General features: G+C 37.7%; 1 protein-coding gene across 2 annotated transcripts in view; it reads left to right on the top strand.

The window, feature by feature from the left end:
- Positions 1 to 8,976: 8,976 nt before the first annotated feature.
- Positions 8,977 to 22,007, top strand: part of LOC123520227 (potassium voltage-gated channel subfamily KQT member 1-like) — a 357,021-nt gene continuing 343,990 nt past the window's right edge. For both annotated transcript variants that reach the window (XM_045282332.1, XM_045282333.1), the window contains exon 1: positions 8,977 to 10,054. The gene's annotated coding sequence lies outside the window, so the exon portion shown is untranslated. The remainder of the gene's footprint in view (positions 10,055 to 22,007) is intronic.

The following is a 22,007-nucleotide window of genomic DNA, read 5'->3' as shown; positions in this document are numbered from 1 at the left end:
TATAAGAAGTCAGTCAATAAGAACAGTGAGTTAGTGAGAAGAGAGATTAGAACAGAGACTGTGTTGGATTCGCTGCTGTTGTATTCACCTGCACAAGGAATTAAATTTTACAAATTCTACCTAGCGTAACCTTCTTTGCGGATTGTTATCAGTCTCTCGGTGATGACACTACAATAAACGAACCTTGTATATGAGGAACGCACACACACACACACACACACACACACACACACACACACACACACACACACACACACACACACACATATATATATATATATATATATATATATATATATATATATATATATATATATATATATATATATATATATATATATATATATATATATATATTATATATATATATATATATTATATATATATTATATATATATCTTAGTTTTTACTTATTTTTATATTTATTTTCTTATTTTATTTTATATTAGTTTTTATATTTCCTTTTCTTGTTTCATTTATTATTATTTCTTACTTTTTATAAAATATTTTTCACTTTGTGTTTAGGAATGAAGTGTGACCTTTTTGATGTAGGTCTTTGAAGAAAATGAAAATAGTCACAACAAATTCTGCTTAACTCGCACAGATTTTCCATGATATTAAAACAGGAATGCTTCATACAACCTTACAAAAAATAAGTTTTATGGCAAAGCAAAAAATACTCTGCATTGAGAGTAAACTAAATATATTCAGATCTTGTGAAGAAAAATGAAGTTGGAGAAATATAAATAAAACGCAATATAACTTGATTATTCTACGGTAACAAGGTAAGTATATAGTTATAGTTGCATAGCACAAAATCTCCACCTCTCAAGGACTGTGAAATATCTAGAGCCATTTCACACAAAATTATTTGAAGATAAATTATGACTACAAAAAATGTAGAGTAAACTGATTAGGTGCAACGTGAGAAAACACCCGTCTCAGTGAAGTCTAACCCCCTACTGGGCCCACTGGCTCCGCCTTGGGGTTCAGATAACCACTGGTGCACTGGTTCAGATGGTCACTGGTTCAAATGATTACTGGTTCAGATGACTACTGGTTCACTTGACTACTGGTTCAGCTGACCACTGGTTCAGTTGACTACTGTTTCAGCCGACTACTGGTTCAGTTGGCACTGGTGCATGTGGTACTGGTGCAAGTGGCATTGGTTCAGTTGACCGGTCTCTGTGGTGTGTGACGTGGTCACAGTCCTATTCGAAGATCGCTCAATATGAACTCCGAGCTCTTTCTGTTATTTATGCATGCTTGAAAGTGGTATCCTACCTGTTGCTGAACTAGTGAGGAAAAGAAGAAAAAGTTTCATAAGATTTAAGTTAGAAAATATAGATATTGTCCACCCATTCAACACAATATATGATCTCTATAGACGAGAGAACAAACCTAGATATAGATTTCTGTATAATGAGATATATTTAGAAGCTTATAGTGAACCTTTAGAGAAGATTAAACAGATTATTATAGATACACCAAACACAACAACAAAGATTATGATTCATAAGACAGACCTTAATCCATTGTTGAGTGTAAATAACGTACATAAGAGTAATATATATATATATATATATATATATATATATATATATATATATATATATATATATATATATATATATATATATATATATATATATATATATATATATATATATATATATGGGTTGGTGGGTGGTGGAAAGAAACTCAGGAGTAGCAGGAGTATTTTATTTCTCCAACGTTTCGCCCATAGGGCTTCTTCAGAGAGAATGACAGGCGTTGCGTTGCATTGGTGATAGTTAAGATGGGTGAAGTGGAAGAGTTTGTACAGAGGAAGAGTGAAAGTTAGAAATTATTGAAAGACAGTGAAAGAAAAAAAAAGTTGGTGGGCTAACCACCTTGCTATTTTTCCTTAATTCATTTATTATTATTTTTTTGTTATTGTTGCTTTCTGCTACTCGCCTGATTGAATCTGAATGTTATATTAATCAGAGGGGATATCTAGGGATAGAAAACCCTGCCTAGGAGTAATTTTTTTTTTTTTTCCGAGCAGAACCCAGCTAATTCCTTCACCAAGTCCCTATCGTCAAGACTGCTCGTTTTTTTTTTTTTTTTTTCATATGAGTCCCTGTGGTGCATTAAGTAAGTAGTGTGCCATGTAAACTTTTTTTTTTTTTTTTTTTCACTGCTAGCAGTTAGGTTGCTTGCAGTTTTCAATATTTAATAACTTGTTATTTTTCCTTTCCAGGTATGTGAGTTACCCATAAGATGTTGGTTTATTTTACTTCCGACTTAAGGTAAGTTGTATAAAGGTAAGTGTGTTGTTCGTGTAGTGTAGTATGTTGTAAGGTGTAGAAAAGTATGTGCTCCATTTGATGGCACGGGCAGTGCTTCGATCACCCCCATCCCACTCCCCCGCCGGCACCCCTGGCTCTCAACCCAGCAGGGCGAGGCTCACTGAGGCGCCGACGATCCAGGGCGAGGCACGACAGGGCGAGGTACATATGATATATATATATATATATATATATATATATATATATATATATATATATATATATATATATATATATATATATATATATATATATATATATATATATATATATATATATATATATATATATATATATATATATATATATATATATATATATATATATATATATATATATATATATATATATATATATATATATATATATATATATATATATATATATATATATATATATATATATATATATATATATATATATATATATATATATATATATATATATATATATATATATATATATATATATATATATATATATATATATATATATATATATATATATATATATATATATATATATATATATATATATATATATATATATATATATATATATATATATATATATATATATATATATATATATATATATATATATATATATATATATATATATATATATATATATATATATATATATATATATATATATATATATATATATATATATATATATATATATATATATATATATATATATATATATATATATATATATATATATATATATATATATATATATATATATATATATATATATATATATATATATATATATATATATATATATATATATATATATATATATATATATATATATATATATATATATATATATATATATATATATATATATATATATATATATATATATATATATATATATATATATATATATATATATATATATATATATATATATATATATATATATATATATATATATATATATATATATATATATATATATATATATATATATATATATATATATATATATATATATATATATATATATATATATATATATATATATATATATATATATATATATATATATATATATATATATATATATATATATATATATATATATATATATATATATATATATATATATATATATATATATATATATATATATATATATATATATATATATATATATATATATATATATATATATATATATATATATATATATATATATATATATATATATATATATATATATATATATATATATATATATATATATATATATATATATATATATATATATATATATATATATATATATATATATATATATATATACCTGACTATCAACGCGAATAATTTTTGAGATTAAGGTTGATGTCACACAGTCTGAGAATAGAGACAGGGAGATGGAGTCGTAAGCCTTGCCAAGATAGTGTGTGTATATGTGATGGTACTCAAATACAGACTGAACGAGATGTGTTGGTGGAGTGCCCGCTAAGTGAACACCTTCGTGGCAGGTATTCCATATTACAGTTTGCAAATATTAGTGATTTGTTAAATGAAAATGTGTGTATCAGAGAATTGTGTAGCTTTATATTTGATGTTTTTGAGATATTTACATAAGTTACCTCAACAGTTTATCAGGAAATGATATTTTCTTTTGGATAAAATGAAGGAATGTAATCTTTTGTTTTCATATGATATTGCATACAAATCTATTTTGTCAATAAACCAACTAACTAAGTAACTAACTATCTAGGAGAAAGGCTGGTTGGGTGACCAGCAGACAACCGTGTGAATAACACACAGACACACACACACACACACACACACACACACACACACACACACACACAGATGCCCAACGTAACAATAGGCTATATTGCAACGACGCCACCGTTTTGTTCTTGTACGACGCACGTGGTAATTATTATTATTCTTTTCACTGAAGCTAAAACACTGCTGCCAAGTGAGAGTCAAATCATGTTCTATTAAAACCTTGCATATGAAACTCCGTAAGATTACTGAGGTAACTGTTAAGGCTAAGTGTGGTTCTTCCACCGAGGGCCAGGAAAACAATGTAATCCTTTCTTTCTTTTATTCAGTATGTACAGTTCAGTCTTTACTAGGTGTATGGTAGGTGGCCTGGCGGGCTCTCGCCCTGTGGGTGATGGGAGGAGAGCGGTACAAGTGGCCAAGTGGCAGCGTGTGGCTTGGCGGGCTCCTGGGTCCCGGAGCACTTCTCTCTCGATGAGGTTGTGAAGACACGGCGACCGTAGGCAGGGCGTGTGCAGCAGTGTCAATCAGGCAGGTCCCAGAGCACTCCTCTCTGGTTCTGGCGACGGTGGGAGTGACGCGATGAACTTAAAACCACACACGGCGACCGCAGGCAGGAGCGTCAGTCAGGCAAGTCCGGCGGCAGCTAAGGAATCAATCAATATCAATCAATCAATCAATCAATGTCAGGCAAGGTCTGCCGAGTCGAAATTCCTAAGACGGACAGTTTTAATTAAAATTTATATGCAGTGAGAGCAGAAAAATAGTTTTACATAATATCTAACCTAGTTAGGGAGTAATCCTATTTCATTGTAAAGTTAACTTGCATACAATGTGCTGTCATCAAGGTAGAAACCTATAGTCTGATTGTAACACCATATATACAAGCATTCAATGAAAAAAATATGAAAAGAAAAGAAAAAGTAATAATAAACGGATATACAACACAAAGCATAGGCACAAGTTTATGCAAAATTTTGTTCAATCAAAATATGTTTCTTTATTTTGTTTTTATGCTTGTATGTTGAAATTACCAAGAAGTTTGATCTCGTTTGACAGGTTGTTATACAAGTTCAGGCTGTTACATATGGCGCTATTCTTTTACAATGTAGTTCTAAAGATAAGGCATCTTAAATTTACATTATTTCTGCGGGTATGAACAGGATTATGAATGACTGTAAATATTGAGTTGTGTCCATTAGATTTTTAAATTAAAAGAAGCTTGAAGTATTTGTGTATGGAAACAATATTAAGAATATTTTCTCTACTATAAATATCTCTTGTAGAATCGTATTTTTTCATAAAGAAGATACATCTTAGAATTGTATTTTGTGCTATTTTTAATTTAATAAGAAATGAAGGCCATGTACTTGCCCACGGTGAGACACAGTATGTGAGGTGAGGGTAGCAGAGAGTGTAATATATGCTGATCATCGCTTCTGAAGTTAAGTTGTGCCGAACGAGATACAAAATACATGTAATCTTTGAGAGTTTTAACTTTACATCTTCAATATGGCAGCTACAATCTAAATTATCATCAATTTTTACTCCAAGAAATTTCATATCATTAACTTGTGTTAAAACTTCACCGTCTAAAAATATAGAAGGAAGTACATTTTTAATTGATCTATTCTGAAAGAAAACATATTTAGTCTTTGAGATAAAGGTTTCATTAATTAGATTGTAACCATGATTTAATGATGTTTAGTTCTGATGTTATATTCAAATAATATATAACAGAAGTCTTTATCATTTATCAGAAGGATTGTATTATCAGCATATATTACATAGTCAAATTTTGTACTTGAATTACAATATCGTTGACATATAGAAGAAAAAGCATAGGAGCTAGAATAGACCCCTGTGGCACTACTTTACATATAGGTTTAAAAGAGTAATAATTTTGATTACAGTAAACACATTGATACCTGTTGCTCGAATAGCTCTTGAAGAGTTTTAATGGTGTACCCCTAATGCCAAATTTTCTAGTTTAGTAAATAATGTTTCATGGTCTAATGTGTCAAAAGCTTTAGATAGATCCATGAAAATTGCCACAATATACAGTTTCTCTTCTAGACACTGGTGCTTATTGTTAACAAATTGTAGTATCATGGACTCGGTGGAATGATGACTTTTAAATCCATATTGTTGTTTAATTAAAAGGTGGTTTTTCTTGAGGTAATTTACCAAAACGAGAGCAGATAATTTTTTCAAAAACTTTAGTGAAGCCTGGAAGAATGGAGATTGGGCGATAATAATTTGTCTTCTCTGTCTCCACATTTGAATATAGAGATTACTTTTACTTGCTTTATTTGATCTGGAAGTAGGTTATACCTCTTTTTAATGAGAGATTGATAATATGAGTCAGCAGTGTAGATATAAATTTGGATGTTTCTTTTAGCAACTTAGGAGATAAGTCATCATACCCCGGTGTGGCTGATTTTAGGGAGGAGAGACGTTGTTCTACTTCGCTCCTGTCAGTTGGCAACAAATACATCGAGAATGCAGGATGGTTATTTAGATATGCTTTGTAATTACAGTCAACGTTACTGAAATTGAAGTGGTCTCTAAGAAAATGTTCATTAAATCTCTTATGGACATTAGGAGATGGTGGATTTAATTCAGTGTTTTGTATCTCTGCGTTACGTTTTTTACGAAGTGAATTTAATGTTTTCCATTGCTGTTTTGGAAGGCCTTTATTTTCATCAAATTGCTTTCTATAATACATACTTTTTGCTGATCTTAAGATACTTGTTAGCTTGTTTCTATATTTTGTATAGGTGTTACGGTAAGTTAATGGCCACTTTCTAGATAGTCTTTCCAATCTGTTTTTTTCTTTAATACTATTTTTCAGTGCTGTGGTAATGTAGGGACTAACTTGACTTTTTGCTGTTGAGGGTAAGGTTTTCACGGGGAAGTGTTTCTCAAATAATTGATGAAAAATATTATAGAAGAGATTATAAGCATTGATGGGACATTCAGATTCTAGTACATCATTCCAGTTAGTTGCTGCAATATCATTGGAAAAAAAGCTGTAATGCAGCTGGCGTAATTAATCTTTTCTTGATAAATATAGGATCTGGTTTAATATTATACGTATATACGGTGCATACCACGATGAGGGAGAGAGGTGTTAGGATGTGTATCGTCCTTTAGGGATCTCCTTTTTTGCAACATTTCACCCAATGTCTACTACTTTCTGAATGACCTTTTTTTTTTTTTCTTTAGGATGATTTACGGTTTGAATGATATATTAACGACATTTTTACATTGCTAATGGGAGAAACATGCTTGAGAGAATCTTGTTCTCAAGGCTGTTTCTTCCGTTGGTAATGTAAAAATCTTGCTTATCTTCACTATCAGAATGGCCTACCTATGTTTAGCTTCACTATTAGCTAAAGTGGCATACCTTATCTTCACTATTAGAGTGGCAAACACTTATCTTCACTATTGGAGTGTCGAACACTTATCTTCACTATTAGAGTGGCGAACACTTATCTTCACTATTAGAGTGGCGAACACTTATCTTCACTATTAGAGTGGCGAACACTTATCTTCACTATTAGAGTGGCGAACACTTATCTTCACTATTAGAGTGGCGAACACTTATCTTCACTATTCGAACACTTATCTTCACTATTGGAGTGTCGAACACTTATCTTCACTATTAGAGTGGCGAACCTAACCCAACTCAACCTAGCCTAACCGTACTTCCTTTTGTACTTATCTTCAAGAAATGCCACTATTACTTTTTTCCTAAATGAAATTAGTAGTGTGACTTTTTCCCTGCTACTTTATATCCTAGCAAAAAATGTTTCTTATTTTCGTAACTTTTTTTTCCTGATACTTTCTTTCCGATCACTGTTTTGAGATCCCGCCTGTGCTGACCTGAAAATAGTAATGATGGTGGTCGTTGATGTTGTTGGTGGTGGTGGTGGAGTTGATGTTGCTGGTAGTGGTGGTGGTGGTGTTGTTGTTGATGGTGCTAGTAGTGGTAGTGGTAGTGTTGTTGTTGTTGATGATGGTGCTAGTAGTGGTAGTGTTGTTGTTGTTGTTGTTATTGTTAGTGGTGGTGGAAATTGTTGGCTGTTATTGTTGTTGTTGATGCTGCTATTCCTGCTGATGCTGCTGGTGCTGGTGCTTATGGTGGTGGTGGTGGTGGTGGTGGTGGTAGGGGTGGTAGTGTTGCTGCTGCTACTACCACTACTTCTGCTGCTGCTACTGATGTTACTGCTGTTATTGCTGCCGCTGCTGCCGAGTGTCAGTGAAGGGAGTGGTGCAGTGTCCTTCCTTATCCGGTATCAGGCAAGGCTCGAGCATGAATGAATAGATTATAGTTGTGTCAGCTTCATTCAGGTCCAGATATTCTTCGCTTTTGTTTTTTTCCGAAGCGTTCTCCTCACTAGGCCACAGATATTCATCATTTACCTTCAAAGACTACTTATTCTTGTAATTTGCCTTCATTTGATCTCCGTTAATAGCTTGTAATTGTTGTGAAAGGCGACTTTGCAAATTGCTTCAACGAATCTTTGATGAAGCACTATGAACATCAGTATTTATGAATTACGGTAGTGTGGCTGTTCTGTAGAGGCAGTGTTTGGTTTGCTCGTTAACTGAATAACGAGTATTGAGTACCAAAAAATGACGTCTGAGTCTTGTAGCGGTCAGAGAATACCAGTGCAGGGTATAAGGATAGGGATAGAAACTGTAGTTGCAATCACACGGACATACGAAAGCAACAGCAGTGATAGTACTGTTGGGGTGCACAGAGGCCGAGTGGCGATGGCAGGGAGTGGTGGTGGTGGTGGTGGTAGAGTGGGGCTGCCCTCTCTCCCTCGTCGAGGCGAGCGGCGGCCGTGGCTCAGTCGTCAGTCCGGCGCTGCCTTCGCCCTGGTCCGGGTGCTTCTCAGTCAGTACCACGCTCTCCCCTTTTATTCTCAGTGTTCCTCGAGTTTCGTGCCCTATCTGTCAGTCCTCTACCATCGTTACCTGGTCCTATCTATCTCGAACGTCCGTCGTGGCCTGAGGGAGAGCCAAGGCCGTCCCGCACTGGTGCCGCGGGCTCTCGCCACCTGAGCGGCCCGGGCAGGGAGCGCTAGCGACCGACACTTGTTGAAAGGAAACTTTCGCGTGCCGTTGTGGAACTCGCGTCGGTGTCGAGCTGTCTCGGATTGTAGTGCTTCAAGTGGTTCATCTTCAAGGAAGATACCCTGTGTAAGTTTCTCGAGACCTACGTTTGGCTGAGGGACTCGTTATCCAGTCAAGTAAGAACCCTGAGGGGGTCACAGTAACGTGGCAGGATTGCTGGGTCAGGGAACGCGTGGTGCACGCCCTACGGCCTCACCCTCCCTCAACAGTACACAAACTGTACAGTTAAGTGTAGGTCCGGTCATGGAGAGTTGGTGAGTACCGAAAGGTGACAAACACATCAACATACTGGCGTAAGTTGAAGGACGGAATACTCGCATCCTCTCTCCATAAAGGCAACACTCACAACACTTAACATCGACATTAGTGAAACGAACTCTTTCGACCCCTCGTGCGTCACTACGCTGGCCATAGTATTACTGTGTAGAAAAACAAACAAACCAAACATAATTTAATCCCGTTATTACGCAATGTGTGAAGCGCCAGGATCACAAGTAACAAATGATACATACTGAGCTGCCGGGAAGGAATTCATCGATTAGACGCAACACACAAGAAAAGAACGCATCACCTCTCAACACACACTCGCTCCGGCTAATTTGTTAACAGGCAGCTCACGGTTAATGCCTGACTCCGTGAGAGGAAGATGACTTGAGGCAGAACTCGAGGAATTTATTGTTGCGACATAGTGTTACCGGCTGTGTCCATCCCTACGTCCTTTCTGCCGCTATTCTGCCCCGGTGTGGAGGGCATGGGCGGCAAATAGAGCACCGTTGCACACCTGACCTACTCCTCGTCTGCCGCTTGGCTAAGGTACGTGCAGATTATCACCGCTTCTGGTTGTTTTGACCTCTCTTTTAACTGAAAGGTGTAACATTCAAACTTACTATCTATCAAAATTGTAATTGGTTAACAATAACCAGTAGGTGGCGGACGGTCGTCGCTGCAGAAAACAAAACAAAAATATTCAATATAGCTCCTTGCTACGGCAGTCTTCAACTATCTAGAATTGAAAACTTTTCTACAGTCGACTTGTTACACTTATAAATACATTCAAAATTCCATCTAATGTTTATGTCCAGCCTCACCGAGGTTACATTTAATGGGTGATAATTCCTGATTACTGGCCGCATCTTTATGTATTGCTTCAAAATTAGCAAACTGTTATTAATTATCATAGGAAAGTAATTTTGGTCGTGTTTTGAGAGACGAGCTGAACTTTCTCTGACGATACAAAATGATAAATGCCAAAACTGTCAAAAAAAAAAAAAAAAAAAAAAAAAAGTGGAGTGATGCCTGTTTCCTCCTGAATACAGCTTGCTATAACTCAAAACCTTGCGAGAGATGAAGCTTTGGCCTATACAGTGTTTTACAGCAAATTCAACTGTTGGGCAAACAGTTTGTCTCCGCTCTTGCTAGAAATGAAAGTAGCGCGTTAATAGAGCAGAACACTGAATTCATTTAATAAAGATATATGATCCTGTGATTTGCATATGTATAAAGAACCTGAATTTCTTGAGCTAGTTTATGCATGGATGGCGTACCAGACTAGTCGCGAGGATTGGGGGGATGGGCTCTTCTTCAAGATCCATGCTCCTACCTGAACATGTACTGTACAATATTTTCGCGCGGTTTGTGACGAAGTCTACATGGCTGATTAGATGAAAGGTTGCAGTGAGTTGGGCGTGACTCTACAACAATACCTATAAGTAGTGAATTGTGGCGTGGTGTGTTATCAATGGCTGAATATTGATACATTTGTAACTTCGAACTTCAAATACCTATCAGAATCGTGGGTACCAGCGAAGAGCCTCCGTGCTCTCTGCGGGCGTCATTCCATGGCACCAAGGTCGTATGGGTAAAATAAATGCTTTTTCCATTTTATCATCGAGTGTTATAACTCCAAGTTTTACAGATCACCAGTTAAGATGTGTCAGATTTTCCTATGATGATATTCCATAAACTTAGTAAAGCTGTAGGAATTATGTGAGGCTAGAATGTGATTTACTTCACTATACTGTATTACAGGCAAGGGACTTGATACATTTATGTTGGAGATAATATGTGTAGAGGATATTATGGCTGGTTGTGAGGATTAACAGATCTCATCCTTTCCATGCATCTCTCTCTCTCTCTCTCTCTCATATACATTTATATGCATTTATTCATGTATGTATGTATTGTATATGTATTTCTCAGAAATAACATGATTTTTAAATTGCAGAAAAGTCAGAATTTTCTTTGTGAATTTTAGATTACAGAGTTTTCTTAATGCAGTAATTTATAGCATAAGACGGTCATTTTAGTGTGGCGTCTTTCGTGTTGGTGGCAGCGATGCAGTCCCGGGCAGGATGGTGCGGACGTGGGACTGTGGCTGTATTAATAACATGAGGAGGAAAGTGGTCATGTTCATTAGGTTTACAATACAAGTGAAATAACTCCCTTTGCTGTGCTGATGGAGACTTGCCTTGTCTCTATATGGGTTCAGATGAGGTTCAATAATTTAAACTTTAGATTCATAGTTGATTGGTGTGTGTGTGTGTGTGTGTGTGTGTGTGTGTGTGTGTGTGTGTGTGTGTGTGTGTGTGTGTGTGTGTGTGTGTGTGTGTGTGTGTGTGTGTGTGTGTGTGTGTGTGTGTGTAAGATTTATAGTTGATTGGTGTGTGTGTGTGTGTGTGTGTGTGTGTAAGATTTATAGTTGATTGGTGTGTGTGTGTGTGTGTGTGTGTGTGTGTGTGTGTGTGAGAGAGAGAGAGAGAGAGAGAGAGAGAGAGAGGGAAGGTTCTTCATACATACATCAAGCAGAACCCTCTTGAAAACAATGAAGTGTTGAGACGGAACGTAATTGGAATTTCAGTTGAGCCTCACGCGGAAGATTCTTCTTTCTCCGTTAGCGAAAACAACGATAAAGGTTCGTGTCACCTTGAACAAAATCAAAGCAACAATAATGAGTCCACTTCGCAGTCACCCTCGCCCATCTCACGCCATCAACACTTTTTCTCTCTTCTATCCCTCCTCATAGCCTGGCTGAGTTGCCCTGTACTGCTTGGCATAGATTCCGGTCACAGCTTTGACAACGGGAGAATTCAGTAACGGCAATACCAGTGGTGACGTGTGTGTGAATGGGGGAGATACTGTCAACACAATGTGTTATTTGAAACCTTGTTACGTGTGTCAGTGGATAATTATACTTGTTATGGGACCCTTGGGTAAGGTTGGTAGCTGCTGCCTTCATTATTTCCTCTGTATTCGTATATGATTTTTTTTTTTAATATAAATATTTTTTATTTATACCATGTGGGCTTTTCACGGGAATTTGTGGGCTAAAGGGGATACTTTTTGGGGTACCTGCTATCTCAAAGCCCACCCGCTAGGAAACCATTGCCCCGAATGAGGAAGCCCAACCTACACTCGGACCGTGGATAGGATTCGAACCCGTGCGCTTGGAGACCCCTTAGATCCCAAAGCACGCATGGTTCCACTGTACCACAGCGGCCCTTAAAGTATAGTTTTTTAACATTTATTTAAAGGAAAATGAAAAATTCAGATAGGCCTTACATGGTTTTCTGCACACACACACACACACACACACACACACGGTAGCTCAGTGGTTAGATCGCTGGCTTCACAAGCCAGAGGACCGGGGTTCGATTCCCCGGCCGGGTGGAGATATTTGGGTGTGTCTACTTTCACGTGTAGCCCCTGTTCACCTAGCAGTGAGTAGGTACGAGATGTAAATCGAGGAGTTGTGACCTTGTTGTCCCGGTGTGTGGTGTGTGCCTGGTCTCAGGCCTATCCGAAGATCGGAAATAATGAGATATGAGCTCGTTCCGTAGGGTAACGTCTGGCTGTCTCGTCAGAGACTACAGCAGATCAAACAGTGAAACACACACACACACACACACACACACACACACACACACACACACAGAAGTTAAGCGATCTGAAGGATCATCCCTAACTGTTAATTCTGTACAATGGCCTTATCTGCCCATGTATGGAGTACTCTTCGTATGTATGGGGGAGTTCCGCTCACACAGTTTTATTAGAAAGGGTGGAATCATAAGCTCTTCGTCTTATCAATTCCCCTCCTCTAACTGACTGACTGTCTTCAGCCTCTTTCTCATTACCGCTATGTTGCATCTCTTGATATCTTCTACCACTATTTCCATGCTTATACTGCTCTTCTGATCTTGCTAACTGCACGACTCCCCTCCTGCGGCCTCGCTACACAAAGCTTTCGTCTTCCTCTCATCTCTTGGACTGTTCTGTCCAACTCTCTAATGTAAGAGTTAACCAGTACTCGCAATCATTCATTTACCTTTCTCTGGTAAACTCTGGAGCTCCCTACCTGCTTCTATATTTCCAACTTTCTATGACTTGACTTCATTTAAGAGGGAGGTTTCAAGACATTTATCCGTTTCTTCTGGCTAACTCTTTCGGACTTGCAAGATGACTGGCAACTAAGTGGGCATTTAAGAAATTTTTTTGCTACCCTTGGCCAGCTTTCCCCTCTTACATAAAAGAAAAATAAATGCAAATACAAGAAATACAAGTTTCCTCATTCTGTAATCCCAGTTTGGCAAATATTGCCAGGTATTTGTCCATCGAGGAATTCGTTTGTTATCGGAAATATTAGTTTTTTTTTTATGTAAGAGAGGAAATTGGCCAAGGGTTAACAGGTATGATTTAACAAAAAGAACCACTAAGATGCCACTTCCCGAACAGTGTCGAGAGAGTTAGCCAAAAGAGTGGGATAAATGGTTTGAAATCTCCCTCTTTAGTGAGGTAGGTAGATGGCAATACAGAAGCAGATACGGAGTCCCATAGTTTACCATAAAAAGGGATGAATGATTGAGTACAGGTAAACTCTTGCATTAGGGAGTTGGATAAAATAGGGATGAGAGGAAGAAGAAAGCCATGTGCAGCAAGGCAGCTGGAGGAAGGGAGCTTTGCAATTAGTATGATTAGAAGGGCAGTTAGCATGAAAATAGCAGTAGAAGACAGTAAGAGATGCAGTATAGCGGTGGTAAGGAAGAGGCAGAAGACTAATGAGACATTAATGATAATGAACCTAATATAGAAATAATAGTACCGTCCTGATGGTACTGTTTTCATTGATAGTGTTGGTTGCAGTTAAATGTACCATTGTAAGAAGATATTGGATAGCCGGTGAACAATAACAATAAAAAAAAAACACTGCAGGTTCAACTGGTGAGGAAATGCAAAAGGGGGCACTTTAAAAAGCTATTTTAATAACCCATAATGAAATTGACACATATATAACAAGAAACAGATATATAACATGAAACACAGGAAAATGACATACACATATAACACAGTAATAAATGCAACAATAAAGAACCCAACTTGAAACCTAACAATAATCCTAATCCTATATAGAGGCAATGTGGAAAACACGGACGAGGGGAAGTGATACTTATGCGGTGTCGCAGTGGTGAAATGCTGGGTGATGGTTGATCCCACAGTAGACCCAAGAGGCGTTGTGTTCACTGGTTGAGGCTTGGATCTCAACTGCTTTTCAGAAAGCCAAGAGCTGGCTCATCACTTTCGGTTGAGTCGAAAGGGACCGCGTGAATCCAACTTCGGGACAGTAGCGGGGCTTCATGAAACGGTGACGTGGAGGGTTCATGAGACGGTGGCGTGGAAGGTTCACGAGACGGTGACGTGGAAGGGGAGGCGGAGAGGTGGCGAACGAGGTAACAAGCGGAGGAGGTGATGGTAGTAATGTATGTTACGGGCGGGCCGTAACAACACACACACACACACACACACACACACAGTATACAATACAGGAGTCACTCACGCCTGCGGATTGGATTGGTGCTCCGCTCTACCACATCTCGGGCGGCACTGCAACCAATTTTACTTTGAATTTATGGTTGGCTGCCTGGTGTCGTAATAACTATAAGTCTCTGGTGTTGTCCTCAGGGTAAGAATGGAGCATCGATAGTTTCGGTGATCGCAAAGAAAGATAGAAATGTCATATAATTTCAAACCTGTGTTCGAAAGGTATGCGGATTATTGAATCTACGTATGTACGAGTACAATTGACTATTTAATTCCCACTGTGCGTATGCTAATGATACAGTACTACGCAAAACCGCAGTTTTTCCCTTTAAATGTCTTGCAAATCTACTCGGCCTGACTTGCTTCTTCTTTTTCGGGTATCAAAACTTCCGAAAATATAATGGATACATATAATTCTAATTACCATGAGAAACTATAACTTCATTTTATATTTACAGTTATATAGTGCGTCATTTAATGCGAGTCGTGGTCAGTCAAGAAGTGCCATCATACACCGTATATACATTTCCCATAAACAATAATTCACTTGTGTGCCAAGCATGACGTCAGCTACTATCGCTTCCGGCGATGATGGCAGAAATGGACGCATTTGATTTAATAAAATAGATACAGCAGTAGATAGATAAGTTAATGGAAAGATAGATCTGTGTGTGTGTGTGTGTATGTGTGTGTGTTTGTGTGCGCGCGCTGTAGGTATAGATAGATGTGTGCTTTTCATGATAAAAGAAAATTGATCAAGAAATTTAAAACATCATGCTGATTGTATATGACAGAAATAACGGTCTCCTTAAAAAAAAGAAAAAAAAAGTTAAATCAAAATAATAATAGTAATAATAATAATAATAATAATAATAATAATAATAATGATGATAATAATAATAAATTATTATTATTATTATTATTAATAAACTTAGTTTGGTGGCGTTCTCGCTTTGATTACGTCTTCCTCTACGTCGTTGGGAATGGAAAACCAGTGAAACAGAATATTCCAGAGTTTGAGAGGGAATTATGAGCGGGTAAAGCAAGTAATTAATCTTCAATCAATAAGAGGGAGAGAGCAGGAATGAATTTAAGTAGAAAATGAGTCGTGGAGGGAAGGAGGCGAGTAGTTATCAGGTGCTTCTTATACTGAAGGAAGATCAGGGTGTAATCACCGTGATGTTTTAAAATATTGACATGCGCCAGCGTGATGGAGTGTGTGGTACGGATGTCACTTAATTATGGCTGAGATGAAAAACAATTGTCTCCACTCTGTTAAGAAGTGATGGCAGTGATCTCCATGGAAATGTCACTCATGCGTCACAAGTGTGTGATTGGTTGAAGGGGTGGGTGGGGGAGAGATGAGGACTGACGGGGACGACTATAGGAGTGATTCCAAGGCGCTGCATGGTTTACGAAGAGTTGTAATGTGAAATGTAATGATAGAAAGCGAGAAAATGTTTAGTGCAGATGAAAGTATGAGGAACATGTTGTAACAGAAAAGAAATGGAATGGCAATGGTTGTCATGAATATTGCATTTGATAGATGACGAAATTAGGTTTTTGAGGCAACGATCTACAGGCTCAACATGTCTCACTGAGAAAAGGTATGAAGATTCATAGATTACTGTTTTCTTGTAGTCATGGAAATATTGAGGGGATTGTGTGAAGAATTTCTTTCATTGAAATGTGGGATAGAGTAATCGCTAAAAATAAACGGTAGTCATCAAAGCAGGAGTGAATAATTCTACACTCAGCTGAGTGAGAAATGTCAAAATTCTTAACTGAAATTCGATGAGACATAGTCAGAACAGAAAACCTTAGTTACACGTGCATAGTGGGTTTTATAAAGGTCTCGAATAAAAATGCATTTTTTGATAGGTTGCTTGCCAATCACATAAAAATTCCATCCCCTTCCACACTGGCTGAGCTTCGGGAGACTGCTGGGAGTGATGACAGTAAACACACTATGAAGTGGTGATTACAGCCTAAATGATACTCTGGCTAAGTCGCAGTGTTTGTGAGGTATTCTCTCTCTCTCTCTCTCTCTCTCTCTCTCTAACCGGCAGGTTGCCAGCTGTCACCTGGTCTGAGCATACTGGCCACTCATTGTCTTTCTTGATGTCAGAAGATATTAGTAGCTCAGGAATATGCATAGCATGATTGCGTGTTGGGTTATTCCAATGAAGAAAATGTAGTAGGCTGCATGCTGGAGATGAGCAAAATTCTCACAATCTGCCTCACGCCTCTGATAATAATCGCCGTGCCACACGTGGCGCACTCACAATGACAGTCTAGGTGATTCTGAAATTTTTGTCACGCATTGTTGCAGAATGGCAGTGCCACTTGTATGGCATCTGTTGGTCTAGGCAGTAGTGTCCTGAACTCAGTGATTAACAAAAAATGCATTTACTATTAGTTATGAGATCAACAAACTGGATACAGCTAAAATTAGTGAAAATTTTGCTATGCGGAGCAGCGCATCCAATTAATGCAGCTGAATGGAAGATAACACAGGAAACATGACACGTACAAAGGACAATGAAACTTGCAAACTCTAGCACAGTAATCATGCAGTTTATAACATGGTCGTTTTCTGTGTATATAACATACAACAAAGGATTTAATCTGGCACCATATCAACAAAAATCTGGTGATTACACAAGTTTTACATTAATAATCTGGACTTGATAGGAACGCACAAAGGAGGAACAGGGAGCAGCAGAACTGTTGGTCCTCCGGGGCTAACTAGAGGGACAAACTCTATGATATTCAGTGAGAGAAAACTGAATAGCACACACGAAGGCCTCGTATGTGTCTCAGATAATTCACAGCAAATATATAACTGTAATGCATCACACATAGAGGAGGACAATACCACAATACCTACACTCCAAGCCCACAAAAACACTATGCCAGTTTCCTCTTCTTACCAAAGAGTGGTCTGCTGACGAAATAATGAAGGAAACTGAAAATCTCTCCCTCTCCCTCTTCCCCCATCTCTCTCTCTCTCTCTCTCTCTCTCTCTCTCTCTCTCTCTCTCTCTCTCTCTCTCTCTCTCTCTCAGTACAGGCTTCTGTACACAGTTATGCAGAAGAAATATCCTTACTAAAATAATGAGTCACTTTGACATAATAAGGAAGGTACTGCTTGAGCACGGGGTTCCTTGGTTGCCCGGCTTGCCATCTATAGCGAAACTATTAGATTTTTTCTGATCTCTGAAATTTAGCGTCTTCATCATGCCTGTGTCTGGTAATCGGCCTCATTTAGTATTGCCTTTTCTTTTCTTTTTTTTTTGTCTCTGTCTGTGTTAATATGAAATAGTTTGCATTGTTATATTCTTTACTTTTTCTCTCTGAAGTAAGATTAGATATGAAAATATAAAGTTCTGGTGGTGTGACCTGGAACAGACGAGCAGCCGACAAAGACAAGGATGGATGAGTTGGTGCCTTGGTTCCACTGTGAAATCTTCGTTGTGTGATGATGATCAGTGACGATGATGATGATGATGATGGTATTGGTGATGGTGATGACGATGGTGTACCCCTTTAATGTCCATACACCTATTTCCCCACTTGGCTCTCTCTATCTCTTTTCATATCCTATTTCAGCCACTATATCTCTTTTTTTTTTCTCTCCTTCTCTTTCCTATCATCCTAATCCTCTCCCATTTTACTTCTTCCTTCTTCCTTCTCTTTCTTTATTTCTTTCTTTTCTATTTTTTTTTTATCTCAGTGTCTCTTTTTAATCGTAGTCTCTTTATCTTTCCTTGTTTTTCTAACTCAGCGTGAGGATGGCTTTAACTCGCCAGACACAAAAACAATTTTACTTCTCCCTTCATTCTCCTCGCTCCTTTATTTCACTCTGTTCTTTCTGTTCTTGTATCTCAGTGTATCTTTTTAATCCTCCTGTCTTTATCTCTTTGTTCTTCTAACGCAGCGTAACGATGGCTTTAACTCGCTAGACACACAAGCAACAGGTAGCATGAGTTACAAGTATGTTGCCTTCACTAAACTTAGAAGTGTGTCTCATTCACCGGGACATTGCTTCTCTGTGTCAAGGATTCGGACGCATCCTTAATGATCCCATTGGTCAGTCCATTAGGCGAAAGGAAAAGTTAAATGGCTGCGTAAGAAATGTTTGCTGTTTATGATTAAACGTGCAGCTTTTTTGGCAACTTCTAAAAAAGAACGAATATTTTGAACTGGAAAGAAAGAAAGAAAAAAAAAAAACTGATGGAGCCGCTACTATCTCCCGTCATTCGATTAAAAAAGTCCACAAATAACGTGATTATCCTTGCTTGGCATTTGGTGGATTATGGAGGGTGTGCAAGGTGACCTGTACACACACACACACACACACACACACACACACACACACACACACAAGCGTCTCGTTCACTGTTTCAAAGGGCAATTAATTGATCCGAAGGAAATATTAATTAAGGCTAAGGAGACAGCGTTCACACCAATGGCTGACCCGCTGCTATTTCTGGACTGTTCCTGTCTCCAGGTGTGTGTGTGTGTGTGTGTGTGTGTGTGTGTGTGTGTGTAACAGCAACAATAATAATAATAATAATAATAATAATAATAATAATAATAATATTAATACAAATGTACCGTTTATTAAGATAGTCTTACATACATGCTGAAAATGTATTGCACATAGGGGATGGAGGGAAGCTTAGGGTTAGAACACTAGCCTAATAGTTTATTGCTCGTACCATGGCTGGGATCGCACTGAGGTGATATCGGTCCATGCGTGGTGCCCTCAGAGGCATTATCTTGTTCTGGTGTCTTGTGGCACGGACAGGACGAGACGCGTCATGGGGGAGCAGGAGGTTTAGGCGTGGGTGAGGCAGCAGGCCCCTCCAAAGTTTTTCCTGGGCCTTTCGGTGTCTGGTAACCTAACCTAACCTAACCTAAAGAGTGGTCAGGGCGTCGTCGTAGTTGGTGAGAGAGAGAGAGAGAGAGAGAGAGAGAGAGAGAGAGAGAGAGAGAGAGAGAGAGAGAGAGAGAGAGAGAGAGAGGAAAAAAAAATGGAAAATAAATGGAAATAATGAAAGTAGAAAATGAAAGGGTAGCGGAAAGGGAAAAGACAAAAAACCAAACCGAAAAAGAAAAAAAGAAAAAAACGAAAGTAAGAAAAAGAAAAGAGCGAAGAAAGAAAGAAAGGGAGAGGGAAAAACGAAACAAAGAACCAAACAAACGAGAGACGAGAGACTGTGATACAGGAAAAGAATCGAAGAAACAAATGTGGCAGACTGGCTGGCTAGTCTTCGAGAAAAGTAAAAAATAAGAAAAAAAAATCCTACTGTGGTTATTGGTGAAGAGAAATCGTCGGAGAGAGAGAGAGAGAGAGAGAGAGAGAGAGAGAGAGAGAGAGAGAGAGAGAGAAAGTAGAACAAATGAAAGGGACAGTGTAATAGTAATAATAATAGGAGATAAAATTTAATAAAGAGGTGGTACAGTGGAACCATGAGTGCTTTGGGGTCCGAGGGATCTCCAAGCGCACGGGTTCGAATCCTGTCCACGGTCCGAGTGTAGGTTGGGCTTCCTCACTCGGGGCAATGGTTTCCTAGCGGGTGGGCTTTGAGATAGGAGGTACCCCAAAAAGTATCTCCTTTAGCCCAGAAATTCCCGTGAAAAGCCCACATGGTATAAAAACTAAACAAAACAGTCGTAAGCAAAAGGGAAAAGTGGATTAAACAGGATATCTAAATTGAACTGAGAGAGGTGGAGGTGAAGGGAAGAGGAGGAAGTTCTAATGGATGAAGAAAGGTTAAAAAGAGGAGGGAAGTGGAGAGGATACGTTGCAATCATGAAAGGAATAAATGAGAGGAATACGAAAAGAGAAGGAAACGAAGATGATGATTGAATATTTAAAGAGAAAAAAGGAACAGAGAAATACAGACTTAAAGACAGAAATAGATAAAGCGACAGACTGACAAACAGATAGCGTGACAAGTCGAGGGATAAGAAAGAAAGAAAAAAAAAAGTGTTAGGTATTAGTGTTGACTGTAGGTGAAGGGATTAAGAGGGAAAAAGAAAATAAAGGACGATGAGGAGGACAAGTGGGGAAAGAAAAGGGAAAAATATAGACAGCCAGAAAAAGACATTAATAACAAGCAGCATGTTTTGTGTTCATATTTCGTCCGCAGTGAATTAATACAGTAAAGTCGCTCACCCTGTCTCCTGAAGCTCGGTCCCTCAGCTACACTTCGTCAGGATCATAGTAGATCACTTATATCTCTTCGGCAATATCTACGTCTGACCTAACGCAATGCAACGTCACCCTAGTGTAGCCAGAGTGGTTAATTTTCATGTGATCCATCCTCTTCAAGTATGTCGTTTTCTTACACTAAATTTGGCTTTTCCATCTGAGTGGAAAAAAATAAAAGAAAAGAGAATAAAAGTGGATGCAGTATTTCCATCGTGATAGTCTAAATGCATGAGTTACGCAACAACAAGACTTTCGGTTTATCAGCTGATGGACAGAATTCTATTAAGTAGTCAAGAGTTGAAGTGTCCGTCGCTGAGTCATGTCTCTTGTGTTAAGGCAGTGTTCATCCTGGATTGATTTACCTCTATTCTTAATCTCATTACTTCATATTAACCTCCTCCTGTCCTGTCTCCGCTTTCTTTTCCTCCTGTAAATACCCCTGCTAGCATCACCACTACCCACCCACCCAGCACCACGTCCACCACCACCCAGGCTCATCACTTAACGTGAAGTTATCTTGCATTATTATTACTTGTGTCTCTAACTTAGACGCTTTCTCACTATGCTTACAGTCTCAGAAAGTCAAATTCCATCGTAAATACGTCGAAAACTCTTACGGCGGACTGCTAACAACCCATTCACTTCTAATCACTCGTTGTTCTTACGTCAACTATAGTCACGTGTCCAGCTACTACGTCATGTTTGGTCTGACCTATACCAGTTCACCCCTCTC

The sequence above is a fragment of the Portunus trituberculatus genome, chromosome 46, assembly GCF_017591435.1.
Source record: "Portunus trituberculatus isolate SZX2019 chromosome 46, ASM1759143v1, whole genome shotgun sequence".
In the NCBI taxonomy this organism is placed as follows: domain Eukaryota; kingdom Metazoa; phylum Arthropoda; class Malacostraca; order Decapoda; family Portunidae; genus Portunus; species Portunus trituberculatus.
This window is presented reverse-complemented; position numbering and strand designations above follow the sequence as displayed.